This window comes from Pinus tabuliformis, chromosome 5_2 (assembly GCF_031772625.1).
Source record: "Pinus tabuliformis cultivar Carrire ecotype Pingquan chromosome 5_2, CPIR1, whole genome shotgun sequence".
NCBI classification, from domain to species: domain Eukaryota; kingdom Viridiplantae; phylum Streptophyta; class Pinopsida; order Pinales; family Pinaceae; genus Pinus; species Pinus tabuliformis.
The window spans coordinates 286,507,019-286,526,954 of NC_142306.1; positions in this window are offsets into that span (position 1 = coordinate 286,507,019).

Consider the following 19,936-nt stretch of genomic DNA (forward strand, 5'->3'; position numbering starts at 1 on the left):
TACTACAACATCAAGATTAAGCTTCATGTTGTCATGTTTCGACCACCAGAACTAGACATTTCTATCTGAGGTTGGCCTGATTTGCCCCCTACGCATTCAGATCCATGTGTTGGTTTGAGTTTACTTTAATGTCAGACTATTGAACCAAGCCCCATTTATTCCTTTTTTTTATTACCTAACAATTGGAGTGCATCAGAAATCCCCATTAATAATATTCCAAAGAACTCCTCTATCTAAGATGTCATAGGCATTAGTCTACAATCAACTAAGCGAATGTCTCTAGGAAGCTTTCTATGTCTCCCCAATCACTTGTGCTATGGGTGCCAAAAAAAGTGACAACAGGCCCTATGAAGTCCATTTTGCGGATAATAGGACAACCTTCAAAGTTTTATAATCTGGCTATTACCAGCCTACTCTACACCAAGATGCCAAAAGGTATACTGTGAGATGCGATGAGTGCTAGACGATGGGAAAGCCTACACCCAAGGATGAAATTCCCCCGCAACATCAACTGAATCTAGGGCCATTTGACAAAATGGGGCATGGATTTCATTGGGCCATTGAATCCCCTATCCAGAAAAAGAAGATATATCATTGTGTGCACTGATTATTTGACCTAGTGGGATCAAGCAAATGTAGTAAAGACAACAATGAAGTAGAAAGTGGTAGAATTTTTAAGAGGAAACATTTTCTACAAGTTTGGATTTTCGAGGGAGTTGGTCACTGTTCAAGGATCTCAGTTCACCTCACATTTGATTGAAGGCATCATGGAGCAACACTATATCAAGCACAATAAAATCCATTACTTATTTACCTCAAGAAAATGGGTAGGTGGAGGTAAGAAATAGATCCTTGGAGAACATTTCGACTGAAGATGTCAGTAATAGTAGGAAAGATTGGGTAGTCTCACTTGTAGAGGCCATTTGGGCCCATAATACCACATGGAAAACTACCATTGGATTCACCCCCTTTGAGTTGGTTTATTGAAAGATGGCCATGTTGTCTCTTTGGTTTTAACACAACACCTTGAGGATGGAAGCACATTTGGAAAAGATACTCCACGTCAATTTTTCAGATGAGTTCAGATTGTAGGCTGTCATGCACATTGAGGTAGTCCAACTACAGAGGAAGATTTAGCATGATAGAAACATTAGGGAAAATGCCTTTTAAGAGGTTGATTGGGCCCTTCTGTATGATTCTAGGTTTAAGGACTTAAAAGGGAAATTGATGAAAAGGTGGTTGGGTCCTTACCTAGCAGAAAAATCTTCTGAGAATTGATCTTCCCAAATAATAAAAATTGTACAAGACACCTTCATCTAAGGAGGAGCTTAAACAATCAATAAGAAAGGATATAAATGTAAATGGGGTTCTCACAACTCTTAGTTTGTCCAACCTATAATAAAAAAAGGAAAGAAACAAAAAAACAAAAAAAAGAGAGCCTAGGTGAAAACCTCCATGAGGCAACTAAAGCCAACTCTAGTGTTGAAAACCTATATGAGGCAACCCAAGACCAAAAGGAGGGGGACTAATAAATGAGAGATCCCTAGGTGAAAACCTCCTTTGAGGAACCTAGGGCAAGTTTGTAGGTTGAAAACCTCTTTTTAGGTAGCTTGCAGGTTCCAAAAAAGAAAAGAGAAGGCAAAAAACAACAAAAACAAGAGAAAAAGTGAAAAAAGGAGAAAAATGAAAAAAAAACAATAAAGGAGAAGCAAGGGATCCCTTACATTATTTTAGCTAACAAGTTTTTGCATTGTTCCAGTAATGGTCAAGAGAATAGTAGTCGAAGGAAGAAAGCTCCAAATTTCACTTCTCCACCTCCCAAGCTAGCTTCCTACATGTCCTTCACATTCCATCCATCTCACCACATTCCTCAACCATTAGGAAACCTGTCTCACTCAATTTTTCCTCAATCTTGAAATGCTATAGGATTGTCCTGAACTACTAGAGGATTGACCAGAATTGTTACAAGAATGTGATCGACATAGAAAAAGGGTTCATATTTTACATTTTCCTTGGGGGAATGAAAAATGAAGTCCAACACACCTCCATCATCCAACATCCACACCATTTAGACACTTCTCCATCTAAAGACCCACCTTTGTCCATGAAAAAACTCATTTTCACCACTTCTTCCACCCTTTTCACCACTAACAAAGTTTCTAGTCCCTGTCCATGAGATCGCAATGGATTGTCATATCTTTTGAATGCATTACATGAAGGCTATTGTGATCTTGGAAGGGTCTATCTGACTGCTAGAGGAAAGAATCCAATCCTGTAGGAACTTGATCAAACCCTATAAAACAATAATGAGACACACTCCACAACACCAGAATGAATACTTACCCATCCTGAAGCATTAAAGGGCCATCATTGTGATCTTGGGAAAGCTCACAAATCTTGAGGAGCTACTACAAGGTCATTGTTCATACCAAACCGAAGCGGATAAATCCACCATTTGAATAACTTGCATCAACAGAGTCTGTTCAATCAGGAACCTCTTAGAAATATTTTTTTTTTTCCAAAAGCGTGACCAAAGAATGAAGCAAATAGCATGGAAAATAACACCTTCAAAGACGAGAAGATCAACCATTATCTTGAAGAAGCATATAAGAAATGATGTAGCTAGAGACCATCAATTCGACACAAGTATGGCACTCCTCACCTCTTCCTTTAAGTTCATGGTAGCTTGAAAATATTTTAAATGCATGAGGAATGAGTTTTTTATAGGTTAGAGGTGGACAACATCCTTGGCCACCATCAAACAATAAAAGTGCAGTTAGCTCCCTCACCCATGCAACATGGAAAACAATAAAAAAAGAGGGTGATTATTATGAGGAGTCGGGCCAATGGGTCTATAAGGGGAATACATAGGTGATAGGTTGGGGAAAGCTCATATAGTGCGTTGATCCCACTACCATAAGGGGAATAAAAGACAAGCCCAAACCTCATTTATATCGAGAAGTCATTCCTAAAAGGGTAAGAGAGGCCCACTAGGATGTTGAGAGTCGAGTTAGAAATGACTAAGGGTCCCCTAGGTTGCTACAAAGAATATACAATGTCAAAAAACATGTGCTACAAAATTGAAATAAAGTACTACTAGATGGGAAGTAACTGCTACAGGATTGCATACTACTACTATACGATTGTAAACAAAGCTACAGGATCAGGCTGAGTGGTAAAAAAAGGCTTGAATTGGTGTGAATTTTCACCCAAAAAACCAAAACCATAAATGAGTTTCCTAAGGAGGGGTAAGTAGCTCATTTTCCTCACCTCTCATGCACAAAGGGTAAGATAATTTGGTTAATTCAAGCTTGTATAGACATCCTATAGGAAACCCTTGAAAATTGAATTTATTTCCTTCAAAAAAAAAATTTCCTTATGAGGGATTCAAGGTACCAATATGATTACTTTTCTTTGAATTTGGCATGTAAGTTTCCTCCCTATGGCTAGAAGAATAATACCACCCCTCTCACCTCTACCTTGATACCAGATGCTACTTAGAAAACAAAAATTGATAGAAATTATTTGAGGAAACTTAAAGAAGAAACAATAGAAAAATGGGAGGATTTTTCAATAGAAGGGAGCCCACACACTCCAAAATAATCCTCCAACATCATGATATCATATATATCTTCATAATCCATCAATGGATGGGGTTCTTTGAAAAGCTAAAGCGTTATGACAATGAAATAACTCATGAATTTTCCATGGCCCTTCACTCTCAGGGGTAAGATAGTTCCACCACTATTGTAAGAGGTGTTTCCATCCATTTGAATTCATATTTCATTAGTAGATTAACCAAAAAATCTCTAGGAGTTAGTTGGGTCAAGGAGGATAGGACAAAAACCATCACAACCAAGAAAAATTTCTTCCTCCATGAAGAAAATATAGTTGAAGATAAGAATGTAGTTAAAAGGGAGAGAATCCCTTACCAATGGAATGAGGTGGCTTATCACATCCTAAAATACATATATTCTGAAGCAAGGTTAATTGTTGTGTATTCCTATCCATTTAGGATACTCTTTTAGATGAGGTTCCATAAATAACTTCCCATCCCAATCAAGCTTAGTATTCCTCACTTTCTTCTTTAGTTTATGATTGAAATGAGACAGAGGGTGAGAAAAAGAAAGAAATAGTACATTTCTCATCATGGCCTCATAAGGCTCATTGTTATGAATACCTTGAGTCACCTCAAAAACCAATTACTGTGGACAAATTTTCTGGACATGGATAGGGAGGCCTACATTGAGACTCAATCCCAAACTATGCTAGAACATGAAGGGACAAACAAATATTGTGTTGCTAAAGAGGAACTTTAAGAGAAAGGATATGTTTAAGAAGAGGAAGAAGATGTTTAAGATAAGAAAAAAGAAATTGAGGAAGAATAGAAGAAGCAAGAGGAATGGAAAATAGAGGAGAAAAAAGAGATCCTTGGCAAGGCCTCTAGACCTAAAAATAAGACAAAGGAAGAGCAACAAGTAAGGTTCTCAAAAGAAAATATAGAGAAAAAGGTTGTTGCCACCCTCCAAGTCGTTTTCACGCCTATCAAAACCATAAGGAAAGAGACCAAGCAAGGCCCCTTATATTTTAATACAAGGAGGAGAAATAGTATGAAACAAGGGAAGCCTCAACCCCCTTCATCAGTCCCTATTATAATTGAAGAATCCATTATTCTCTAAGAAGGAGAATTAAGATGAGGCATAAGGGAAAATTGAGGAGGCCACCTCCTTCAAAACCAAAGGAAAGCGACATTAGGCATTGCAAATAAGGCCAAGCACTAGGGAAACTAGAGTTAAGAAATTACAAGCAAAAAGTACTGAGCTATAGGAAGGAAAAGTACTGCTACATGAAAGGACAAAATTTGTACAATATAGAGAGACAGTTCTACAGGAAAGAAAAAAAACACCTCCGAAGGGAAAATAAGGACCACAAGAACTCCTAAGGATGGATAAGTAGCTCATTTTCTTCGCCTCTGATGCATAAAGAGTCAGATAATTTGGTTAATTCTAGCTTGTATAGACATCCTATAGAAAGCCCTTAAAATTTGAATTTCTTTCTTTCAAAAAACCTTTTTCCTTGTGAGGGATGCAAGGTACGAGTAGGATTAATTTTCTTTGAATTTGGAATGTAATTTTCCTCCCTCTGGCTACAAGAATAAGACCACCCCCCTGACCTCTACCTTGAGACCCTATGCTACTTATAAAACAACAATTGGCAGAAAATTATTTGAGGAAACTTAGGGAAGAAACAATAGAAAACATGGGAGGATGCTTCAATAGAAGGTAGCCCATATACTATAAAATAATCCTCCAACGTCTTGATATCATATATATCTTCACCGCCCATCCATGGATGGGGTTCTTTGAGAAGCTAAAGGGTTATGATGATGAAATAACTCATGAATTTTCCATGGCCCTTCATTCTCAGGGGGAAGAGAGTTCCACCACTATTATAAGAGGTGTTTCCATCCATTTGAATGAATATTTCATTAGTAGAGTGACCACAACAACTCTAGGAGTTAGGTGGGTCAAGGAGGATAGGACAAAATCCATCACAACCAAGAAAAATTTCTTCCTCCGTGAAGAAAATCCAGTTGAAGGTCGGGGAAAATTTGAAGGATGGAAAATTATCTTGAAGTTTAAAAACATTAGCGAATCTCACTAGTCCCTAATATGAAAACTATAAAAAAATTATTGATGTATTTTTTAAATTATTCAAATTTAAAATGATTATATATACTCTCTATATAATATTGGCAATTTTTAAGCTGAAATAATTGTATCTTGTAAAATTTGGGTGAATCATTTTTATAAAAAATGGAAATTGGCAAACTTTTTTTTTTGAAAAATCATGGAAACTTCGCCCACCTATCAATATTAGCCCCTAAAATTTTCCATGTTGAAGACAAGAATGCAATTAAAAGGGAGAGTGTCCCTTACGCATGGAATGAGGTGGATTATCACATCCTAAAATACATATATTATGAAGGAAGTTTAATTGTTGTGTATTCATATCCGTTTAGTATACTCTTTCAGATGAGGTTCGATACATAACTTCCCATCTGAAGAAAGCTTAGTATTCCCCAATTTCTTCGTTAGTTTATGATTGAAATGAGCTAGAGGGTGAGAGAAACAAAGCACTAGTACATTTCTCATCATGGCCTCATAAGGCTCATTGTTATGAATACCTTGAGTCACCTCAAAAACCATGTGTCATGGACAAATTTTGTGGACATGGATAGGGAGGCATTCATTGAGACTCAATCCAAAACTATGCTAGAACATGAAGGAACAAAAAAATATGGTGTTTCTAAAGAAGAAGTTTAAGAGGAAGAAGAAGTTGAAGAATAGGAAGAAGAATTTTAATATAATAAAAAATAAATTAAGTAAGAAGTTGGAGAAGAGAATAAGGAAGAAGAAGGGAAAACAAAGGAAAAAAATAGATGCTTGGAGAGGCCTCTAGACCTAAAAAGAAGACAAAGGAAGAGCAACAAGTAAGCTTCTCAAAAGGGAATATAGAGAAAGAGGTTGTTTCCACCCTTGAATCCCTTATCACACCTCTTAATACCATAAGGGAGCAGTCCAAGCAAGGCCCCTTATATTTTAAAACAAGGAGGAGAAATAGGATGAAACAAGGGAAGCCTCAACCCCCTTCATCAATCCCCATTAAAATTGAATAATCCATTAGCCACTGAGAAGGAGAATTAGGATGAACCATAGGGGGAGATTGAGGAGGTCAGATCCCTCAAAACCAAATGAAATCAATGTTAGACATTCCAAATAACTCCAACCACTAGGGAAACTACAACCAAGAAATTACAAGCAAAAACTGCCCAACTACAGGCAGGAAAAGTATTGCTACAAGAAAGGATACAATTTCTATAGTATAGGGAGACAATGCTATAGGAAAGAAAAACAACACCTCTGGAGGGAAAACAAGGACCATAAGAACTTTGAGAGCTTGATCCATAGCCTAATATTGCATCCTAATTCAAGCTTTATGAACAAACATGAATTATACCTTCAAATTTTGCAATCCCCATCCTATTTGAGCTAGAAAAGGAGATAATTCAAACCTATCAATAAATGAAAATATCAAGTCAAAGAAAGTTGAGGATGTAGTCCTAATGGAATAAAAGATGAATAATATGGGTGAAGAAATGTATGACCTGAGATTAAAAAAGTTAATCATGATGGAGAAGTTGCAATTATAAAATCAAAGGTTAAGAGAGCAGCTACATGAAAGGGTAGCACAACTTTCCATCATGGGAATCTTGGTCATGGGGCCCATCTAGTGAGAAAAACCATACAAATCATATGTAATCTTCCTCAAATAATAATGGTTGTGATTTCAAATGGAAACATTGGCATAATATGGCTCTCTCCCATTTAGAGACTATAGGAAATTTATTGATTTTCAAATAGGTCAACATGGTAGATAAGGCCACTTTAGCTAAGTTCTATATGCACAACATGATCCTCACAAATAAAAACTTTTGAGACCCCAATTCAAGGTTGGGAGATGCACATCTAACGAACCTAGGCTCTTTCCTTGTCCATGAGGAAGCAAGGGATGAGGAAGTGAAGAATTTTATGGCCAAGCTAGCAAGTGAGTGTCTATGTATCAAACCAGAATTAAAAAATCCCAAGGATGTCATAAGCAACCATAGCTTAATCTCTAAATATCCTCAATTCGCCCCTCATAACCTAGAGAAACAAGAGAAATCTATCCTCCATTTTCAAAACACTTTTAGGCTTTTGGGGACTGAGAGTTTCCAGGAATACCAAAGGAGATGGCATGCTCTACCCCACAATATATAAATCAAGGAATACCACTCCCTTGAGAGGTTGAGGGATTCCCAAGAAAGAACCCCTGTCTATAAAAGAATTGTTCAAAGATTGAATATCAACTAGATATGGTTGAAGCTCAGTCCTCCCATGTTGTTGGGTCTACATGAATGAAGAGATCAGGCAGATGAATAAAGGGATTGGGAAACAATAGAGGCAATACATATTTTTATCCACAAGAAGGAACACCATCTAAGGTTCTTGGGGATGTCTAAAGTCCATCAAGGCCATGCATCAGCTACAAATTAGTGAGTAAGCTTCTTAGAAGGTGAGAAATATCTTCAACAAGGGGGTGATGATGGGGCCCATCAATAGGTATATCGTAAGGCCCATTCTTCCATCCTCCAACCTATAATTTTCTCTTTTCTCAAATTTATTAACATCTTTTTTACTACAATGTGCTTAATAGAGAGACTAAAGGTTGTTTGTCATACTTCGTGGCCTAATGTGGTTAATGTGCAAGAAAGTAATGCTTTTGAGTGCGTTTACTATATAGACATCCCTTAGAGGTAGCTATAGAAGATGTAGGAGGCTTGCACCCTACATTTACTGACCTACAACTTGATTTTATCCCTAAATCACTCTCCTACAACTTGAACATCTACTAGCAGCTTACGCCCTCAAGGAAATGCAAGGATCTAAGGGAGATAGATCCACTTTTTAAGATATTTTGGAGCGAGGCATTCCTCTTTCTGAGGATGTTGACCCTCAATCATTTTTGTATAAATAAGCAAGAAGAAGGGCTCAATAGTACTCAAACTTTTGGAGCAGATAGGAGCTTCTAAGAGCTATGAGTTTGAGATTATCATTTTTATTTCCTCTACATGATGTATTTTAACTCTATTTTAGGTAAATGAAAATCATATTGTTATCTTCCATTTGATTTTGTTTCAAAGGTCTAATATCCCTAGTGTTAGGGCCCAACCCAGAGACTCTAGTCTCTCTTTGTGTATTTTGTTCACGCATTACTTTTCATATTAGTATCTATTTTCCTTGCTTGATAGAATTTTTCTTATAAAATTTGATGATGTATGTCTATCCACCACCTCTCTTGTGGAAAGTGTGGTTGATGAATATGTATTAGAAAGCCAAAAACATGTGGTTATTTTCTTTTGCAATTTTTGGATCTTAAACTAATTATCTTTTACATGCTCTATTTTCTAGATACTTAGGGATTAAATCACAAACTTTCATGAGTGTAGGTAATATGCATGCTACAATATAGATTGTATTTTCATGCAAATAAAATTCAACTCAGCCTTTCTTGTTTAGCTCATTTTGCTGCAATTTGGTTATCAGTTTGGCATTCTTTTCAAGTTGCAAAAATAACTATTTTTCTAGTGTCTAGGTACTACCATTGTCTCATAGGTTTGGTATATTCATCCTACATTCCTCCTATCATCATCAATCTCTTTCTCCTCACCTCACAACACCCTCAAAACTCTGCCACCTAAAGTACATTTATGGGACATTGAAGGACACCGTGTGCATTTTGTTTCATGCAAGATGGGCCTATGAGAGGTCGTACGCTTGGAAATATCTTCATAAAAATTTCATATACCTTAATCTACCATTTAAAACCTTTATAAAACCATTTCCACCCTCATAATGCTCACGGATCCCATCCTATAGCAAAGAAAGAAAATCATGTAGCATCTTGTAGCACCCTGTAAAATTGAGGATATTTGCTCCAATTTTTTTTTTTCCTCTTAGCCTTGAATAATGTCCCCTTGGATTTGAAGGTATGATTGAGGAAGACCAAAGACAACTTAAGACTTTCATTTTCTTCACTACAAAAAAATTCTACAATTACGATTAGTGGACAGATTTATGAATTTAGAGATACAATAATGATGTTCTTGATTGCCTCAATAAATGCCTAATGATCTATGTCACTAAAGATAATATATTTTATCACAATGATTAGGGTTTTATTTATCCATTCAAGCTAGACAAGGATTGTTTCTCTTGAATTAATGTTTCCATTAGGGTTTCAATTACAAACATTGTCATTACATATGTTAGTTTCCTTTTTCATGCAACCTTTCCATTCTTTCTTTAGATTGATGTTTACATTCCTGCAAGTAGCGTAGAATTTATATTATACAAGTAAACTAATGTTTCGATTCATGCATGTAGTATAACCTTTTAATTTATGTAGCTAGGGTTAGAATTTACATTACAACAAGTGGCACCTTCACTCCTTTTGCAATTAGAACAATATTTCCTTTTTTGAAGTTAGAACAAAACTATGTTTTTATGCAATCCACTTCCTTGATTCAACTGATAGAGTGGTCTATGTATGCCTTGGTGTGGTCCATTACATGAAGGTAGCATGAGTATAACTTGAGCTACTATGCATATAGCATTGTCACCTCTTAAGTTTGTACAAACCCCGTGTTGATAATTAAAGTTGTTAACCTCAAGAGTCGTAACACTTATGTTGAAATATGAGGGCTCACCAATTTTCAAATACCCATCCTAAAGGATAATGTTTTTGATGATGCTTAGTTTCTAGTCCCAATGTGTTAACAATTTCTCCAGAAATACAATTAGCTTGTGAACCACTATCAAAAAGTTTATTGAGATGACTCTAATATGAATAGATAACCTTATTTTATTTAATCATGTATGGTTTTCGATTTTTAGGAATGAGAATTATATTTAAAACTAAAAATATAAGATATACCTTGTATTTGCATGGTTTTGATCATGATTTCATTACCTAAATATGATCCAATATCTTGTTGGACTATAGAAATGGTCTTCTTATCACCCTTCTTGTCCCCAAACCTACTTGGTTGTAGTTCTTCATGAAGTTTCCAACGCTTGGAATAATTACTTCCTACCTTTTTGCAATGTCAACATGTCATATTATCACCTTCTTTATTCACTATAGTTGTTATTTTGGGCTTACTCTTTCCTTTGTTCTCTCCAAAAACTGGGTAAACCAGTTTCTTTAAGATGTTCTCATGGACATTATTTTCTCTCAACTCGACATGAGTATCTTGGAAAAAACGTTTGTCAAGATTAGTTGGCTTAAACATAAGAATAATATTCCTTAAAAAACTATGCAACCCACCAACATACTTCAAAAGAGTTTCTTTAATATAAAGAGGAATGTCTAATTTTATGCCCTCTTTTGGAAGTTGAGTATATTCTTGTGCACTTTTTCCTCTACCTTGTCTTAGATTTTACCATATATTAATGATTGTTTCATATATCCTAATGGATATAATTGATTATTTAATGTAAATTTAAGTTAGTACCAAAAAGAGATCAATTTTCATTTCATACAAATATCTTCTTTAACCTTAATCTCTAACCATATTAGTTTTGCGCCTCCAAGTCAAAGAGTAGATAGTTGAAACCTTTCTTCTTCATCCACAATTATTTGAACCCGAGAATATAATTCAATTTATTTGGTTCAAATATCTATATTTTCTACATAAAGTTTTCCATTATATATTTGAAAACCAAATTTCACATCCAATTTTAACAGAGGTAATTTAGAATCGTTCTTCTCTAGTTTCCCTTTATGATATGGATATGGATTTGGAGAAGAATAATAAGGAGGAGGAATTTGAGGAGGTTCACCACTAGCTCCTTAATATTTAACTTGACATGATCCTTCTCCATTTTTTCTTGATTATTTGTACAATTCTTCCACCATGGCTTTCATGTTAAGATAAATTTATTGAAATCCCCATTCAGACTCAATGAGGATTTCTTCACCTTCATGTTATTACTTGTCATGGAAACATTTGCCTCATACCATTCTCAAGATTAAAATCTTCGACCGATCCTTCTCAACACTTTGACTTAGAGATGCTAAGAACTCAACACTTTGAAAATCCTAGATCAAACCTTCTTTGATACCAAAATTGCACTAAAATTAAATATTTAAATACTTTTGTATCCTTAATGTATCTTATTTTAACTTTATTAATAGATTTTAATAGGTAATTAAAAATATATATTTGTAGAAAAAAAAAATAGAAAAGACCAATAATAGGAAGTTGATAATGGAGTTCACCCTTCATGGGTCACTTTTTGACATCGACTTCAAATGAGATATAAATCGATTAAAAAGATGAAAAACCTTCAAACATCTATTTCCAACCTACAGAAAAAATGCCTCTAGCAATACTCACAGGCGATTCACTCAATGACCCTCTGACATATCATGTGCATTCATGGCATATCAAACAATACCCTTAATCTGACTACATATTGGAAAATACGTCTAAAAATAACATTATTTAACCCCATACCAATATGAACCCAATACACCTTCCCAATTTAAAAAAACCCTACTTTCACTAGATATTGTAGGTATCCATTCTTTAATTAACATTTTTTATACCCCTTTATATTTTTTGTTAATTTTGAACTCCATTTTCTATACCTACTAATATAAAAACCGTTTACCCCTTATATATCCCCGAATATATTATGTCATTTTTTCCTCAATAAATATACCCCAATATGAATGCATGTGATATGGTATTTCTCCCACAGTAAAGCCCCTGTGGCAATACTATAGGGTTACTGGAATACTCATCTTGTTTACTTTCCAAGAAAAAAGGGATTTATGGCCTTTATTTCCCAAATCTCTACTAGAAAATACACCTTAAAATATTTTTTACACATTACACTCCATAGATTAAATTCATGGTGCAATAGGAAGTCATAAGGCTTAAACAATGGAGGTTACAAGTTGAGCCATCAACCATGCATGATTTTAAGGGATATAAAAGTTTTTTTATCATAATATATGGTTAAGGTTCTACATATTTTTTAAATATATTATAACCCACATAATATTGTAACCATATAAATGATATATACAACTTATCTTATGACATTGTTCATGTGAAATATTGATAAACTAAATATACCAACGAATCACAAGAGGTGCACCCTACCATGTAATACTTCTAGAAGGTCCATGTGGTAGCCGCATGGTAGAGTTTGGTTGTTCCACATGGAAGCCCCTCATTGGTTCATATGGTAGTTTGGAGTTGGTCCATATGGTGTTTCATAACATATTTTAGTTGGTCCATGTGATTTCATCTACGTGTGCGACATGTTCCAATTAGTGTGCCACATGTCATCCTCAGGTGTTACACCGATGTTTTTATTTAACTTATGAAGGCCATAACTTTCACATACACTTTCTATTTGAACTCATTCATATTGTGTTGGAAATATCTTGATGAGCTCTTCAATGTGGACACTTTTTTTAAACTAATCTCACACAATCAGTTTATATTGGTTATGTGAATCCTCTTGGATCAATCCCAATCAAAAGTATTTCCCTCAACAACCGAGCAGTGTAGAACATCAAGAAAATATCTCAGAACAAATTGTGTGGTTTCTTGAACAAGAATCCTTACAAAAAATTGGAAAATTTCCCTATATATACTGCTCAATGTACATACTTCAAATTTCCTAGTGCTAACCATCTCCTTATATTATATTTTTATGATTTTCATGAGAATATCCTTTCCTCTGTTATGTTTGTGAGGAACGTGTTGTCCTCCAATAACTTACAAAATCAAAAGACTTAGGAGCAAAAGAATATTCTTTAATAAATTGGGAGTTAGACGAATAGGGATCTTACTAGCCTATATATATATATATATATATATATATATATATATATATAGAGAGAGAGAGAGAGAGAGAGAGAGATCTACTGTGGAATTTATTAGCACTCTAGGGAATCAAACCTTAAAAATAAAATAATTGTAATCATACACCTGGTATGTACAATGCTTGAAGGCTGAGCCTTGTTATTACTTTTCTCTTTTAGGTTAATTCTTCAATACCATTAATAAACCATGAACCACTAAAAACTATGATGTTATTTCTTACATGTAATAACAATGTCAACTCCCTTATATTATTCAAAATTGTTATTTGATAATTATTAACAATGTTCGACAACTGAATGAACTAAGATCTAGCTAATTGGAAACCTTTGTAGTTTGAAGTGTCTTAATAAATTGTTTTATGTCGATAGATGCAAATAAAGTTGGTTCATAAATAACAGATAATATTATTTCATAAATATATTCATATTTCTACAAAAACATGCCTCATTTAATGCAACAAGGATATTTGGTCCTACAAAATTATGCATTTGCATTACAATTAAACACATCTTGAAAAAGTTAGTGGAAATATAATGAATGCGAGATGCAGTTTTGGGATAGTGTCAACTAGGACACCCCCCAAATGCGTCCATCAGGAATGATTTTGTCTGAAATGACTAAGTTTGGGGAAATATGTGAGAGAATCATGTGGGATATAAGATGCATGGAAGTAAGTGAGGAAAAAAGTCTCATTCAACTTACATGGAAATAAATGTGGCTAGGTATAGAGAATGTGTGTGAATTCTAGGTTTCCTAATTATGGGTATGAAAATAAAGAATGTGGGATGTGGGTGTAAGAAGGATATGGGAAGAAGAGATTATTCAACGTGCATACATGAAAATTACTAAGTACTTGATATTTTCAAGTTGTCAATAATGTTGGAAGCGAAAAGGTAAAAATGTCTTCCACAACCCACGTATGTGAAAAATTCATCATGTGTCTTGAAGTAAAGAACATTTTTTATAATATGGGTTCAAGATAGATATGATACTATTGATAAATGAATGTTCGTCAACAACTTTGAGAAATCATGACTCAAGGGAATTTAAGCTATCAAAATCCCCTAGGAATTGCACACGTCATAAACCATGCCAACCCTTAACATGGTTGGATTGTTTTTCATGTCTATTCCGTCTTACAATGATTTTGAACTATGGCCTCATCACATAATGAAACCCTCAAAAACTAATTTTTGTAATGGGATTTTACATTTTTAAACAAGAACATGGGGGTGGAATTTGATCCAATTATGTGCACAAAGGCCATCAAACCATTTTTTAACATAATTCTATGGGAGAAACCACATGTTTGATCACAACCTCAAGGTTCCAAAATGGCCTTAAATTTAGGCCTCGCATGAATTGAACCTTTCCCAAGGGTGAAAAGATCCTTTTATCCTATCATTGAATCCAACCCTCTTGGGTGATAAGGAAAGAATTTTAAGGAAAATAGTTTGAATTTAAAAGGAAAGTCAAATTTAATGTAGAAGAAAAAAAGACAATTTAATTTTTATTTCAGAATGTGAATATAACTCATTTGTAAATCGATATTAAGAGTAGTTATTACTAGCTTCTATGCATGAACGTAGGTTGAACATTGATCATCATTCAAGAAACACACATTGCCTTAAATGAGTTGTTTCTGGCTCTTCAGGGCATAGAGCTCCATGTTTGCTAGATATTTCTAGGTCCTCGGTTGTTAATATCTTTCCTTATATCTAGAGAATATAAACTCTTGGATAATAAAAACTAGTAATTTTTTAATTCAAATGTTTAATTTGATTTAATTTTTATGTGTTTTTTTAATATTACACATAATTTTTTTTTAAAACTTTACAAAAGAATAATAGTAAATTCTTACTAATTAGTTATGATTTATTATATATATTTTAAACTTTTTTTTCTTAATTACTAATATTGTAAGATAACAAAAATATTAGATATTACTATTTCATATGATTTCCTCTAGATGTGTTTAGAGATAGGAAATTTTTTTCCAGATAAGCTTCACATAGCCAAAGAGTTGTGTGGTGAGATGTGATGTGACCACCATCGAGGATGGGAGGTGATAGAGTGAAAATTATATATTCATGTTTTTGTGTGGAGGTTACACATTTATTTAATGGTAGGGCTTGATTTCAGTCACATACAAGGTCATACTAGGGGTCTCAAAATAATATGGCAATGTTTATTCCTTAGTGACCATCAATCTCTCACCAATGGGGAATGAATTGAGTTAGTTAAGTTCCTTCCATGAAACTACCACCCAATATTAAAAAATGATATTTAAAAGGTATTTATGAAAATTTCATCCTTAGTAAGAACCAAATTTGAAGTAGCATTTGAAGGGCATGTAAAGGCACGACACCCCTAGTATCATTCACTTGAATAGTTGTAGAGGTTATGTCTAGCTCTTGGTGAAGGTGCTTGAAGAGTTGTCCTAATCATTTCTAGATATCGATATTAAATACTCGATGGATTTGAGATAACTTGGTATCGAACTTGGTATTCACATTAACTCACTTTATATATTATATAGAGAAAAAATCCCTTCTGCATATGGATTTTATTATAGCTTGGGAAATTGAGTGAATTGCACTATTCATAGAGTTATCCACATGTTTGGTAAAAATGAAATATAATTAATTTTATATTTGGAAATGGGAATATATTATTCAATCCAAAGAATAATAATTTTAATTAAATATAGATTTGTAGTTTCATGTGTGGCCACTCCATGCAGAAAGTAAAATGGATGTACAAAACATCTAAGAGTAAAAATATGAGAATAGATTGGGATGTGTTGGATAACTTACCGTTACCATTTTAAATAAATAAAATGATTACATAGTGTATGGATTGGAACATAGTTGACTGAAAAACATCGAAATATTAATTAAAATATTTAACATTTTACATGGGCTAGACAAATGACATGAGCATAAAAGGATATTAAAGTATGGAATATTGGACATGGAAGCTCAGATTTTAGCAACATAATGTTAGATGGATTTCATAATGCTCAATTTTGTTTTGTGACATGGTCTTAATTTTTGTCTCAGGAATTTGCTAGTGCCATGTAGATGGCAACCTCAAATGCTGGAAATGAACCACACACTAAACGTGTTAGTTTTTATTTTTTTTTACTTTTCTTATACAACCCATTGCAACTCAAGGGTCCATGGCGAACATAAATACCTATTTGAGAGTGGGTAAGATGGTTATCCAACAAGAAATATTTGTTTTTGAGAAGAGAGAATTGGAGATAGTAGTTGGATAATTCTTAAAATTTACGAATCATTACAACGATCTTCTAAGACCACAAGAAAAATATATGTAAGATGGTAGTTGGATAAATCTTAGAATTTACGAATCATTAGGGGATCTTATGAGACCACAAGAAAAATATATGTAATTATAAAATTTTCAATATTAGACAAATGAATTCTACCTTGAGATTCTCTTTTGTGTTTTTTCTTTTTCTATTTTTTCTTTTAGAAATTGTGAAATGAAACATGGCTGGGAGAATTACAAAATTGTAATAGAATTTATACTATACCTTTCCATATTTTCTAAAACCCTTCTAAAGACGTTAGCTATAATTAAGACCTAAAAGATTTTTTTTGGGTTGTTTTAATAAATATTTTCCCATTAAAAAAAGGGTACAACACCTTTACCTATGGAAAATATCATACCTAGTGACCCTTTCTTCATTAAATGTTCATATATATAGACTTTTTCTAGCATATATATAGACTTTTTCTAGCATTAAGGGAATGTGTACATTCCATAAAATGTTTTCCGCAAGTGACAATTTTGATATGATGGGGTGGGAAAGATTTAGGGTTATTTTTGTGTGTTTGGGAGATAATATATGTTTTCGTAGGTTGTGCTTTAATCTTTTACGAAGTATGATGAACCTTTTTATTTTAGTATAAATTTGAACCAAGAGTAAGTCAAAGAGTTTTAATTCTATGGTTTTAGTTTATGGTTTTAGTTTTGAGGCCATGGTATCTTTCCCATATTATTTCATTTAATGAAGTCTATAAATAGGCTTTTGATCCTCCATTGTAATATTTCTAGATGTGACTGAGGAAGTCTCACTTCGTCAAATTAGCTATGTTTGGCCAAAGGAATAAAAAATCTATTGCCTAGTCTTTCTGTTACACAACATTTTGTCACTGTCACTGTACTCCCCATTCCACAATCCTAGAGGACCTCTACATTGACCCTCATGTGTTTTCCTGTCATGAAGAAACTACCATTATGTCCCTCTTCATGAGTAGAACATTTCCCTTTTGCATCATTTCCCAAGAATCTTCCTTTTACCCCAGTTTACAAGACCAACGCTAATGACCAGTTCATCCCCCTTGCCAATCTACGGAGTTTAACACTGAGCCTAGCACCGATCAGTACTACTGAGCCTTGTCTTAGTCACACCAATCCTCTTTTGGCAAGTTTTTTAAATATGGAGTCGAAGCTTCCAGGTCTAGAAGCTTCGTAACGGAAGTCCGATACATGGTTGGGTTGGATGGAGTTGAGGAAGTGAGTTTGGGTTCCTTTACCCTATTAGGGTGGAACAAACCCAAGAGATGAGGCCTCTCCCATGATAAGAGGAACCATATCCCCTCCATAAAAGCTAGATAAGCCCCTCCTTTCCCAAGTTGAACTAGATTTTTGGATGCAGTTTCCAGTCTTAGTATTTTTTGAGCTTGAATAATTAGCAAGACATCTATAGCTTGTAGCTCTCTAGTTTATGTTTGAGGGAGAATAGTATGTTTTGTTTGGTTTGAGACGAAAAGGAAGAAGCGTTAAAACTTCTATTGTTGGGGCTATCCATGAGATGCTAGCAATGTCAAGGCATTGGTTGTAATCTCTTTTTAAACTTATATGAATACAACTATTGATTGATTTCCTACATTAAAGTGTTATCTTACATTTGATGGCATAATGTTCCTTGACCTATTAAGTAGGCTAAATGCAATGTATGCTATCGCGTTTGTTGTTGTTGTTTGTTTTCTTGTTTCAGGTATTCAAGGGAAGGAAACGAAAAATAACTGGAGTAAGGAAGAAGGATAATCATCAAGAGGAATAGCTTTCTAAGAGGTAGGCCCTCTTATTTGATTCTAGCTTAAGGAAATATTCCATAGATTGTTTGTTTGTGGCTAGATCCGCTATCTCGAGCTAGAGGAATTGTTTGTGTCTACATCGAGAATTTACCTACACCACAAATTGCTGACTCCATTGGGGACCCAATCATTTTGTTTGATTGATTTTCATTTCATGGTTTTATGTGAACTTTTCTAATATCACGCATTTCCCTTTAGTTTTCTTTGCTTTACCTAGTTTACTGCTTTGATTCTGAAATTTACAGTGGAAAGTTTGGTTTTAGCCTTTGAAAATTTTTATTTTTTCCCTTGATCCTCAGTTAGCACATTTATTTTTCTGATAGCCACATTGATCAGCACGAGTTTCTCTAAAATAGTCGCATTGATCCACTTGTGGCGCTTGTTGTTAGTTAGGCACTCACACCCATTCTTGTAAGTGAAGATCATGGCTTCTCCTGGATCATAACTAGTATTTCTTGCCTTCTTGATTTTTGCCTCTTATCTTGTTTATCCTGTGTTCTCCCTGACTGGAAAGCTTCATTGGCTTGTTTTGTCCTCTTGTTTGGTTTGCCTTCTTTTACTTGATTATTTGAGTCTTTGGATGGTTTGTGTCCATAGGGCATCTAAGTCATCATCCATTTAGCTGTTTGTGTGCTCAACAAGTCAAGTTGTTGGTTAGCTCCTCCATGCATTTTCATTTTTTATTCCTTTTATCACTTTGATTTCAACTAAACAAGTCTGAAAATTTTCGTTTCTTCTTCTCTTGATTAAGCACCTCTTTTCAGGCATAGATTAGATTGCTCATCTTGTTCTTGATTGAATTGTTGCATCATTGGTTTGGAAGGAATTCTCTTTTCGTGCTTTCCATTTGATTGATGTCGATTTTTTGAAAAAATTTCATTGAAGTGTTTGTGAAAGATGCATGTTATCATTCCATTGAAAAATATATAAATCTAGTTTCCTGAATCAACATGTTACACTAGCTAGCATCATTGAATATTAGAGTCACATCATCATTTGTATTTGAAAAGAAATGAATTCTCTTTAGTGTTAAAAGGACTAGTTGAAGTGCATTCGATAGGAAGATTCAATGCATTTTGGATATTTATTAGTGAAAGATTTTATTCTTTGATTGTTACATTGATTGTGTGTTCTCTATCTCTCAATTAGTCTTAACTTTCATTGAAGACAAAAATTTCCTTTCTAATATAGTTGCATGTAGGATTTTTTTTCAGTTGACAGTGGTAGGGCCATGTAATTGAAACCTAATTCAAGATAAACCATTAGAATCTATTGAATTAACCTAAGGAAGCATTGAAAC